Genomic DNA, 13,136 nt, shown 5'->3' on the forward strand with positions numbered 1-13,136 from the left:
TGTTATGTACCTTATAAGCTTGATTTCCATTCTCAAACAAGTACATTTCAGTAGAACAAAACTGTTTTTCAAAGTGAAAGAGCTAAACGCGTTACTTAATAATTTATACTCTGGCTTGCTGTGTTTCTTGATAATTTTACTTAGTATATACATGTGGATTAACACAATCCATGTGTCTACATATGTTGTGTACATTTTAAGATTTATTTTCAATTCTCAAACAAGTACAAAACAGTTTTTCAAACTGAAAGAGCTCAACGCATTTCGAGAATTGAATCTCTTCTTCATGAACAAAGTGATACTTTGTCTTGAATTTTCAATAACATTTCTAAAAAACAAATTCAAAACATAAATTCAGGTGGTGTTGCCCCTTCTATATAATTGTTTTAAATCAAAATATGTACTGTCAGGGGATATATGCTTTATAGTCTCAATACTTCACCTAAAATTGATTTGAGCTGTGGTGGGCCAATGTACTCTGCTGTGCTTCTTTTGATAAGCGGAAGTTGGTGAGGGAATTACTGTGTTCAAACGCCTGTGACAATGTTAGTGTGTTTCCAATGAAAAGAAATTACCTTTTTATAGTCGTAAAAAATGGAACCTCTCACATCCTCTGACTAATTTTAATGGCTCCTCTCTTCAATGGCAATCATGGTAGTCAGCAATCGTGAAACCCAGTATCTTCCTGTGAATAACAGAATGTGTGTTCAATTATAGTGAAATCTACTCTCCACTATCTTTGTTGGGTAATGTACATATATAGTTATAGTTATAAATACTTACAGGCTTATCTGATTATGATCGCACTTTATCTGTCTGTGTCGAACCAGGAATCTATGAGAAGAATCACCCCCTTTCAATTTATTGCCGCGTGTCTCTGCAGGGAATACGTACCCAGTGTTAGATTCATGAGTGTAAAGAACACAGGGATGCATGATTTTATTTAGAAAAAAGGTGTCGATTCTTTTCATAAAACAGTATTGCCTATGTAACACTTACATTATCGCATTATCGCAGTCTCGCAGAGTTCCAACGAAGCTCAATACGTCTATTGGTCTGGCTCTAGAAAATTGTTTCTGCGATTCCCTTGTTGTGCACCATTGCTAAGTAACTGATGTCTTTATACTGGACGTGCTTACGTTTTACGGCCACAAATGCATGTGCAAAAGCATGATGGGGATTGGAGTTCATTATACGTGCGATCTACACACTTATACGTTTCTTTCTATAATTCTAGTTAATCTAATATTCATTTGCATATATGTCCTGATTCTTGTCGTAATAACATGCTTAATTAACAATAATAGTTAAATAAACTTATTTGGATCTGAAGTTCTCTGCTGCTAAATTGACGTGTTGCTTACCTCCCTATGCTTTATATCATATCCTAACTTGGAATCCAGTCAATGTGGCACAGTCTCTTTATAATATTTATAGGACAGTCATTACATTTACCTATGTCATTAGCTCCACTGGAAGGAGTGTGTCATTACAGTTATTATAAATCTACCATATGTTTAAAAGATAACAGTGACATTTCAACTTTGGGTAATTTCTGTTAAATGTAGGGGAGCCGTATTGAAATAAATACATCATGATCATCAACTTTAAATCATTAGTATGTGAGGGCAAGGTTTCCTATACATCATATCTTAGCAATATTTCACAATTGCGTTGATAATAATAACCTCTTTTGTTGGTACATTTAAGGCAAAACACTTGATTACACTATCAAGTGACCTGTATTACAAATGTAAGTTAACCAACATCTAATTGTTCATATTGATTAAACTCAATTTTCTTTCCAGCCATGCAAAGTAAATGATTACTTATTTATAATTTAGGTTGACAAATGGTCAAGTAACTCTTTGTGTTCTTCTACTCTGATGCCATTTCAGTTGGTGGCATCAATCGTACAGCAAGTGAATAGTGAAGTTAAAGAAATGGGGTTAGGGAGAATTCTTCATTCATCCCACGTGGTTCCAATGCCTCCAATGTGTGGATCCCAAACATATCTCTGTGTGCCATGATGTCCTGCATATTTCCGCCTCTTGGTGGTCTCGAGATTGTTTCAAGAATTATAGATTTAAGTTGTGATTTTGAGTGGTATTTAGCCTCAAACTGTCTGTATGCAGATGATTTCTCATTTTTAGTTCTGATATTAGACTTGTGTTCCGTAAGTCTTTCTTTCATTTTTCTGACTGTTTGCCCAACGTAATATTGTCCGCATGGGCATATCAGTCCATATATTATAAATTTGCTGTTGCATGTGGCGAAGTCGTGTAGTGTGATCTTCTGGGCAGAATATGGATGTCAAATGGTGCCGCCTTTTTGTACATTGTTACAATTGCAACAATGAAGGCAGGGGAATATGCATTTTTTTGTTTTTTTTCATAAACAACTCTTTGTCTCAACTCTTTCTGCTTTAACTAGGCAGTCTTTCAAGTTCTTGTGTATGCCATTAATGGCGGTTTTGGGAACAGTGTGCTAAGTTGGGGATCCGATCTAGTGATTTTCCAGTTTTTCTGAAGAATTCTCAATATCTGCATACTTTGCTGCAAGTATTTTGTCAGATAAGTCAGGGGTGGATCTTAATTCTGTTTTGTTGATGGAGTAAGTAGACTTGCCCGATTGATTTATTGGCTCTTTGTAGCTGCTTTTGTCAGTATATTTTCAGGGAAGCTTCTCTCTCTGAATCTCGGCAGTTGTTCTTCTGCTGCAAATTTATAAGTTTGTTCATCTGAGACAATTCTTCTGATTCTTAGTAGTTGACTTAATGGAAGATTGTTATTGAGATGTTGGGTTATTATGACTAGTGTAGTGTAGACTGTTGTTTACATCAGTTGGTTTCCGGAAAATTGTTGTGTGTAATATATTGTTGCATGGTGTAATCTTTACATCAAGAAAATGTACTGTAGGAGAGCCCAACTCCAGGGTAAATTGAATTCTTGGGCTCCGACTGTTCAGATAATTCAGGAAATCAAGTAGTTCTTCTATGGGGCCTTTCCAAATTCCAAAAATATGTCTATGTACCTTTTCCACAGGGCCAATTTGTTTGACCAAGTGGGATGATAGATGATGTGTGCTGATTCAAAATGAAACATGAATATATTGGCATAAGCTGGCACCATTGCTAAGACTATAGAGGTGCCCGAAATCTGTAAATAGAATTGATCGTTAGACCTGAAGTAGTTATTATAGAGAATCATTTTGGCTAACACTATGGAAAGATTTTGTTTGAATTTAAAGTACTCTTGTTGTAATAGTATCCATTCTAAAGCTTCCAGACCTTCTCCATGTGGAATCGAGGTATAAAGACTTTGGACATCTAGGGTAGAGTGTCCAATGATTTTCAATTTGATTGGTTTCATTAAGTATATTCAAGTTGTATCTCGCAGATATAACAGGGATGCAGGAAAAACCATGAAGACACAATAACAAACAGGTTGGCAGTCCATTAGTGAAGAATGCCTGAATGGTTGGGTTCAGAGGCGGGGCTGCCAGTGTAGCTCATACGCAGTTCTGCAGCAACAGGAAGGGCATGTGGGCTAGGTCTAGATAGCTGGGAATGGGTCAGAGCAGCCTGCAGTACTCAGAGACAGCACAAATGCAAATCTCATCAGTGTTTCGCGTTGTCTGCTTTGTGCATCCAGCGAGCCACTGGGCCTTTGATGAGAGGGGTGTGCCCCAGTGGCTTCAGCCACCAATCCTGTCTGGGCACTATGTGACCTGACCCAGACCTGCCATATCTACATCACAGACAGACTGTAGATAGACGCAAGGTGAGATCATTAATTTACATGAAATTGCCCTGCGCCTTTGAAGTAAACCATCTGTTGCTTCCTCAAGCAAAAAATATATATTTTTGGAAGGATAGCTCAGGGGCAACACACTTGATTTGGGAACAATAGGATGCAGGGCAACATGGGCTCAGTTCCTGTTCCAGTGCTTAGAAGCTGGAGGAGGCTGGCAATAAGCAAGATATAAAGGACCAAAGAAAATAATGAAATTAGCCTTTCCTAAGGGTGATGTCATGGAGCTGCTGCTGCTGCTGGTTAAATTTTAAAATAACCATAAAAACTGCCATTACTATGACCTGCAAGACATCCTTCCCCTCTATCTCCCATCTAACAAAAAACTGTGGGTTACTTACCAAATAAGTAAAACAGAACGGTGATGGCCGGAAGGTTTCAAATCATTAATAACCACTGGCACAGCTCTTGGCAACCGTCCAGAGCATCGTTTTTTCTGCGGCCAGACACTTGGAAGGCAGTGGATGTCTGATCTTTGCGGTTTAGGCCTCTTCAAGATGCTTTGTCCATTTACTTTTTAGCCTGAGTAATGTACAATAGTCCAGGTTGTTGTGGTGAACCTCTGCTTATATTTACAGTAATTTGGTAATATGGGGTCTATACACACTAATATTAACATTACATATGGTGATCCATTGTTGTATGACATGTATTTCATAATACAATGATATGTTAACCATCATTTTCTTTGTGTATTGAGGAACAATGCAATCTGATGCCACTTCCTGTTTTGTCAAGGGGTGATATCACGGGGGGTGTCAAATTACATTACTTCCTGTGATGTCATCAGAGGGCACAAGTCGTGTGATGTCACTTCTGCTCCCAACTCCCCTCCCCCCAAAGCATTGTGGTGAAATGACGTCCCTGCTGTTTGAGAATAGTTTTCACCAAATAAATTGGCACAGCCGTTTTCATACTGTGGGGCGCAACACAATGTTTCAATGCCACCCATAAAGTATGATGATGATTTGGCTACTCATGGCCTGTATGCATTTCCTGTATTAATACTAAGCAGTGCGTGCTGCATAAATAAACGGAGCGTTCCCGGCCGCGGCAGAGCGACCGGGAAGCCGAACTGGCAAGACGTGGGTGTGAGTGTCTGTGCAGTGCAGGGGCTTACGGGACCGCATGGGGGCCCGACTGACCCCCAACAGTGGCGACGAGTGGATGCGGATGCCCGGGCCCGGCGGTGATCAATGTCACAATTTTTCTACATGGAAATGGAACGGATGACATTTCGTTTCACGCCGTGGCTGCGGATCGCACACGCGGCTGGGGGCCATTTTGTCAACACGACCGTGGAACTTCTCCAAGCTCCGGTTTGGATGGGGAAGGTGATCCAGGTCTAATTTTTTGACAAACTGCTTGCAGGCAGTCTAACCTGCATATACATGCCCAATTTTTTATTTGTACTTCACATTTGGGCCTCCTACGTCGAGTGAGAGCAAGGAGAAGGGCTAAAATGGCAGGGCCTGCCTAGCCCAGTTTTTCTTTTTCTTCTTCTGTTCTTCAGCCAATTTTTAGAACATTTACACCACTGGTGTTGCTGCAGTGGAGGGGCACTGTGCTTCTTCATCCTCTTCATCATCAGGCTGCTGTGGCCTCTTCTTCATCCTCTTCATCATCAGGGCGGAGTACTGCAGTGGCGGATCCTCAAGTGGGCAGTCATCTTTTTCTAATTCATCAAAGCCGAGGGCAAGATTCCACTATACCCTCCCCAGGTTGGAGTGTCGCTGTGCCTGTGGAAGGGGTATCCAGGTGTATGGTGGTGGTGGGTGACTGAGTTGCGGCCCCCAGGTCCTAGTGTGGGGGTGCCTGTGCGCTTAGGCCCATGAGTGGCGCTGGTGGGCAAGACGGTGGGCACCTTGCAGCCGCACTACTTCCCCAGGACGGTGGCCAAGCGGGAGGTCAACAACAAGCTCCTCAGGCTCCAGTGATTCCAGCTCTACAGCCAGTGGCCGCTCCACAGCTACCCCGTCAACTCCAAGTAGGCGGTCAAGCTCCTGCGCCTCAGGGGCCACCGGTCGTGCAGCCAGTTGCCCAGCCAGGACCTCCTATCATGGCCCAAGCGCGAGCCCATGCAGCCCTGCAGCCCATCCCAGAATTTGATGCCCGCCGTCCAGCATGGGGCCTAGGTGGAGGAGGTGGGTCGGTCGTCTCGACATGCACTTCTGGGCCGCCCAGTTGACGGATGATGACAGCAGGGTGGCTACGATGTTGTACTCCACTGGGCCTTCGGTCCAGGAAATTTTGTAGTCGCTTCCTGCGGGGGATGGCAGCTATGGCGCAGCCAAGGCTGCACTCCTGGCCCACTTCCTGCCCCTTGCCAAAGTGGACTATGAGAGGTTTGTCATGCTGTCGGCCAAGCAAAAGGACGATGAAACATTGGACACTTTTTATGGACGCCTGCGTCGCCTCTCCCAGGGCTGTGCGTGGGGAGACGCGGAGGACATGATTCGCACAATGCTAATTCAGGCGTGCTCCTCAGGCAAACTCAGGAGGCAGGTCCTGAGAGAGCCGGGTATCACTCTGCCCCGCATCCTGGAACTAGGCTGCTGCCATGAGGTGGCAAAAGCTCGAGCAACTAAGATGGAGGCGGGATCCCGCTCAGTAAAGTCTGAGGAGTTGTGTGCTATGTGGCGTGGTGGTAGAGGAGTGAGAAGACCTGAGGTGGGACCCCGGGACAGAGCAGGGAGAGCGGGGGAATCGTGCCAGAAGTGCAGATACGACCTCCCTCACCCGACGGAGTGTCCGGCAGCTGCAAAGACATGTGGTAGGTGTGGCCTGCCTGACCATTTTTCGAGAGTATGCAGGGCTGCCCTGCCCGTGTTGGTACCGAGAGGACAGGCTCGGGTTTGGGTCCCGCGCCAGAACCGCCCACCGAATGTGGCCCAGGTGGACCAGGGCGGGGAGGATGCCCAGGAGGAGGAGGCAGAGCAGGATGAAGAGAACATTTTCTTTGTCTCCAGTGTGGAGGTCCTAAAAGGAAAGAACAGAAGGCAGCAGAGGTGTGTGGTTGAGATCAATCATTCGCCGGTCCCGGTGCTGGTGGACACGGGAGCCTCGGTCAATGTGATGGCCAGGGGGCACTACGATACCCTTAAGTCCCCCCCGAAGCTGCTCACACCGAGGGCCCTCATATTTGCATTTGGAGGACTGGAACCGATACCACTTGCCGGTGCCTTCGTAGCGAAGGTGGAGCATGAGGGCTCGCAGATCAAAGGCCGGTTCTACATGACGCCCGTGAGCAACAACACTCTGCTAAACTGTGCGGCTGCGGAGGCCCTCGGAATTGTCAGCTTCGCGTACTCGGTGTATCTCGAAGACATCAATGACATGCTCGATAAATATGCCGCCCTCTTCAAGGGCATTGGAAGGATGACTGGTGACCCGGTGGGGTTACACATCGACGCGTCTGTGCAGCCCGTTGCCCTGAAACGCCGGAGGGTACCGTTCCATCTCAGGGAGCAGGTAGATAAGGAGGTGGACAACCTGGTGAATTTGGACATTATTGAAAAGGTGGAGGGCCCCACTCCTTGGGTATCCCCGATTGTTGTGGCTAGGAAGCCCAAGCAACCTGACTCTGTCCGCATCTGTGTAGATATGAGGCTCCCCAACAAGGCCATTAAGAGGGAGCGGCATCTCACCCCCACCATCAATGACATTATTGCGGAAGTGCAAGGGGCTCGGTTCTTCTCCAAATTAGATCTCCGAGCGGGATATCACCTGGTCGTTCTCCATCCGGAGTCTCGGTATATCACCACCTTCACCACTCACCGGGGGCTCTACCGATACAAGAGACTCAGCTTCGGAGTATCATCGGCTGCAGAGGTTTTTCAGAACATTATTCGAGGTGCCCTCGCAGATCTGGAGGGTGTCTTAAACATCAGCGATGATATTCTGGTGTTCGCAAAGACCGAGGTGGACCATCTGAGAAATTTGGGAAAGACCTTTGAGAAACTGTAATCGCTAGGACTCACCCTTCACAGGGACAAGTGTGAGTTCCTGCGCCCTTCCATCGAATTCTTCAGATTTGTTTTTAAAGAAGGGGGTGTGTCACCAGACCCGAGGAAAGTCCAGGACATTAAGAAGGCGCAGCCTCCAGAGTCGGCGTCCGACATTAGGAGTTTCCTTGGCATGGTGACATACTGTGGGCGCTTCATCCAGAACCTTGCCTCAAGGTCGGAACTGCTCAGGGCTCTGACGAAAAAGGAGTCAGCTTGGCACTTGGGCCCGATTGAGCAGGTGGCCTTTGAAGACATCAAAAGCGCCCTGGCAGCGGAGGACACCATGGCGTTTTTCGATCCGGCGCTAACATCGGAGATCGTTGTGGACGCCAGTCCATTTAGTCTAGGGGCCGTCTTAAATCAGGTGGACCGGGACGGGAGCATCCGGCCAGTGGCCTATGCCAGCAAAGCGCTCTCTGAAACTGAACAAAGATACTCGCAGATTGAGCGTGAGTCTCTGGCGGTCCTCTGGGGCTGCAGACACTTTTGGCTCTATGTCTTGGGGCGTCCAGTGATGGTGGTGAGGGACCACAAGCCCCTGCTGCCCATTCTGGCAGGGTCATCCTCCAAGCCACTGGCCAGAATCGAGAGGTGGATGCTCGCCCTTCTCGAATATGGAGTGACACTGGTGTACCGGCTAGGGGCCAACAACGCAGCGGACTATCTCTCACGACATCCGGGAGTGTGTGGGGGAGAGGAGTACGACACCTGCGAGGAGGAAGCCAATGATCACGTCCGGATGGTGGTGGAGGCGGCCACGCCGAACGCCATGCCTCTCTCAGAGCTGGAAGCGGCAGCTGCTGAGGACGAGTGCTTCAACATCCTCCAGCACTCCATGCAGCACGGCTCCTGGAAGTCTGTCCTAGAATCCCTGGCGGGGCGGACCCAGGAGACCAAGATAGCACTCGAGCAGCTGTGGAAGGTTAAGGAAGAACTCTCATTCTCAGCGTCTGGCCTGCTGCTGTGAGGTGACCGGATCGTGGTCCCCCAGTCCAAGGTACAAGACGTGATCGCTCTGGCTCACCATGGGCACCAGGGCCCTGCCAAGAATAAGGCCAGGCTGCGTCTGAAGGTTTGGTTTCCTGAACTGGAGCGGAAGGTCGATGACTTTGTGGCGGCCTGTATATGGTGCCAGGCGGCATCTCCCTTACAGCGAGAGCCCGCAATTGAAGCGATGCCCCGGGGCACGCGGCCGTGGGAGGTCGTCCATGTGGACTTTGGGTCGACATCTGCGGGCACCCACTTTCTGGCAATCGTGGACGAATATTCACGATATCCGGAGGTGGAGTTTGTCGAATCGGTGGCCTTCGAGCATGTGGTCGTGGCTGTGTAGAAGGTGTTCGCAGCTCATGGGTTTCCCCACACCTTGTGCTCAGACAACGGATCGCCGTTCCAGAGTGAGCATTTTGCGGAACTCATGGAGATCTGCGGGGTCCAGCACCGAAAGGTATCCCCATTGTGACCCCGGGCAAACGGAGGTGCTGAGAGACTGATGCGGACACTCAACAAGACTTTCAGGATCGCCCAGGGACAAGGACAGTCACTACAGCGATCCCTGTATCAGTTTCTAAGGGTGTACCGCAACACCCCTCATGCATCAACGGGGGTCGCTCCGGCAGAGGCCCTGTTCAAGCGATGCCCCCGGGGACTACTACCCGAGGTCGGAGAGAAGGAACCTGGGGTGATTGACAGTCAACAGGTCGAGGCAGACCGGCGGGTGAGGACTGAGCAGGAAAACCTGCGAAGAGGGCTCTGCCCCCAGCGGCTGGAACCGTGGGACGAAGTCCTCATCCGTAATCGACACCCCCACGGAAAGCTGTCGCTCCCCTACGAGCCGGAGCTGTTGGATGTGGTGGCCGTAAAGGGATCCATGGTAACGGCATCCGACGGAAGGTCTGCTGTCACCCGGAATGTCAGCTTCTCCAAGAAACTGGGTGACTCACGAACTGAACCGCCGCTGGAACCGGACGTGGGGGAGATACCGGAGGACGGAGGAGGACCCTCCAGCACCCCTGCGTCCCCTGCCCGGGAGACGCCTGCTGAAAGACTTCATGTGCCGGAGGTGAGCGGGAGGTACCCCCAGAGGGCTGGGCGAGGGAAACCCGCTTACCTCAGCGATTATATTTTGGGACTGTTGGTTAACCAACCTTAGTAAGGGGATCCGGGTGGTTGACAATAAAGGGGTTTGGGCAAGTTGTGTTGTTAAGTGAAACAGTTTATGTGTTTGTGTGGCTTGCAATGTGTGTTCAAAGTATTTTCATGTTCTCCCGGAAAAAGGAGGAGGGTGGCATTGCCCCGTGATGTAACTCGCACGCGGCGGTGCGACGTTGCACACCGCCGCGTGCTGCATAAATAAACGGGGCGTTCCCGGCCGTGGCAGAGCGACCGGGAAGCCCGAACTGGCAAGACGTGTGTGTGAGTGTCTGTGCAGTGCGGGGGCTTACGAGACCGCATGGGGGCCCTGACCGACCCCCAACAATTACCAGCAACACATCATTTTCCAATTCAATAATTCCTAATGAAAGATGGTTTCGTGCTGTCAAGGTAAACTACTTACGGTTTATTGTGATGGGGTGGTGAATGCAATGATTTCAAATAAAAGATTTGTAATTTCTATTTCACTGTAGTTTCTATGGCCTGTTTTGCAAAATATCTAATACGAGTATGAATATGTGCCACAAACAAAGGGGCGAGGGGTGTAGCTATTGACTAGAAGAAGATGGTTAGAGGTGAATAGACATTCCTTGCTGGCGGATGACTAAGGAAGTGCTATGAAGTGCTGATGAAGAGGGGGCAGAATTTCCCAAGAAAGCACTACTGTGTTTCATGGTTTCAATTTCTGTGTTAGGCAAATTAGAATCAGTCATTTGATTGGCTGCATCTGTGCCATGCCAAGACGGACAAATCCTATCACAGCCCATTGTGGCTATACTGAAGTGCCTAGAAGAAAAATAGAGGGCATAACTTGGATCCAATAGTGCTTGTCTTTCACACAGACTCTTCTACCTTACTGATGATTCGAATGCCAGGTTCTGGTGATGTATATATGGTTAGAGGGTAATACACATCTAGAAAGCACATCCAAGGCAGTGGTTGAGCTTCACAATTTGATATTTTAGCAGTTTGTGATACTGTAATGGTAAAATATACCCGGAAGAATTGGGAAGCTATATTTATTGTTATGGAGAAGGCTCTAAAAAACGGAATGTGTCTAAATTAAGGGCCAAAAGATTCTAACAAAAAATGTTAAATTCAGTTCAACATTTAAAATCAAAATCTTAGCCGACTCCCACCCTTCCCCATCTGCTCCACTCTAGTCCTAGGCAGTCAAAGAAAAAAGGAGGAGGAAGTGGCATAGGACATTATTGACATTATTGATTTTTTTAGCAATATTCAGGCAACCCATAAGGGACCTTTTTTCCCGGCATCCTATTGTGCAAACTCCAGTGATACTCCAGCAAGCCTTTCAGTGTTCTGCCTCAACAAATATCACCACATTGAGAGCTGTTGTAAAGTCCTATGGCTTATTCCTCGGACACTAGTGGGGAAGGGTCACCATCTCTGGGTCTACCAATCTCAATTAAATGTGTGCACCACCCTTTTCTTCTGTAGCAAAACGGTACAATATTCACATCATTGCGAGTTAGTCGGAAATTCAGAGGTAAATCCTCAAGAAAATGAGCCCTGAGAAATTACTGTACCGCCACTTGGTCAGGTGGAATTTCCGCCTGATTACAAGTGGTGGTGTAATTCCCCATTTATTTTGGATCAATTGGACTCAATGGGGCTTTTTTGCAGAATTACGGCAGCGGAATTACTGCTGCGGTAATTCCGCCAATTCTGACAATTTTTGGGCATTGAGTGGGAAGATTTACCTCCAGAGTTTTGCTGGAGGTAAATTCTCCACTCAAAACTAAAACTCATAATTTGGCATAGTGGTAAAATTGGCGGCAACTGAGTTACCATCAATTTGACCACTTACCGCCTAACTCGTAATGAGGTCAGATGTATGGTTCGTCAAGAACCCAATGTTGGAGAAAGAGTAAAAACAGACTTTGGTGCACATCCTACTCCATCAGGATCGTGTTGAAATATTTAGATTTCATCTGAATTTAATCTACATGTGAAATATTTTGGGCTGGAGTATGTTATTAGTTTATGTAGACTTTTTATCAGGATGGGTGGAAGCGTAGCCCTGTAGGAAGGTAGATAAAAGTACTTTTGGTGTCATGAACCATCAAACTTACCCTTTCTGGGCCTCCTAGTCCCTGACACGTCGGGGATTACACTCCATAATACTACCAACATGGCTGCAAGCTCAGAACGCTGCTCACCAGTCTTCACGTTCTACGCAGCGTACTCTATAAAGAGGCCACAACGCCGTGGCCCCGCGTGTCTCAACGCTGCTGTTAGCTGTGACCGGACGTGTGCTCCGTACTATACCTTGTGTTATTCTGTTGTTTATTCTTCCTGGAACCCCTTCTTCCAATCTACCTTCCCTCCTTCTTATCCAGCCTTCCCGGAACTCCGGCACCGCCTCCGCGTGCTCCATATCCTTTTTTCTGAATTTCCTGGAGTTTTCCCTTGATCTCGGACATCGAAGCTGAATGAACACTGGAAGCCGAGGACGGCCGAGCGGGCTTGTATAAGACCCGAACCATGCGAAAGAAGACTCCTCCTAAAGAAGTCATCAGACAACGAAAACAGGTGAGAAAGGGGGAAACCTGTGACAGATTGAGACGCCACCTGACCGAAGTCGATACAGACATGGAGGCGGCCATCCAGGATCTTATGCGCGGCATGCAGGAACTAACGACCGAAGTGCAGAACTTGAAAGCTGAGAACACTGCGTTAAAGCAATTGGTGCTATCCCTCTACTCTGCCACAAAAGATAGTGTGCTATTGGGCAGCATTGTTGAGAAATATGATGGCTCTGCAAAAACCCTCTGTGGATTCCTGGATTCTTGTTTGGTCCACTTTACCTTTAAACCTTATTATTTCTCCACCCCCAGGGCTAAAGTGGGCTTTATTATTTCAGACCTTTCCCGGAATGCATTAGCCTGGGCCACACCATTAGTTAATTCCGGAGATGCCCTCTTGGATGATTATGACGGATTCATTCAAGCACTTAAAACCATGTTTGACCGCCCAGAACAGGTCTTTAGTGCTCAAGAACGTTTACTTGATTTCCAGCAAGGCTCTCAGGACATGCTCACTTATGTGACTCGATTCAAGTAACTGGCTAAAGAAGCGGGTTGGCCTCCTGAAGCTTGCTTCACTCTCCTTCGAAGAGGGCTAAATGAAGATATCAAGGATG

This window comes from Ambystoma mexicanum, chromosome 7q (assembly GCF_040938575.1).
Source record: "Ambystoma mexicanum isolate Mex_15411 chromosome 7q, UKY_AmexF1_1, whole genome shotgun sequence".
NCBI lineage: Eukaryota > Metazoa > Chordata > Amphibia > Caudata > Ambystomatidae > Ambystoma > Ambystoma mexicanum.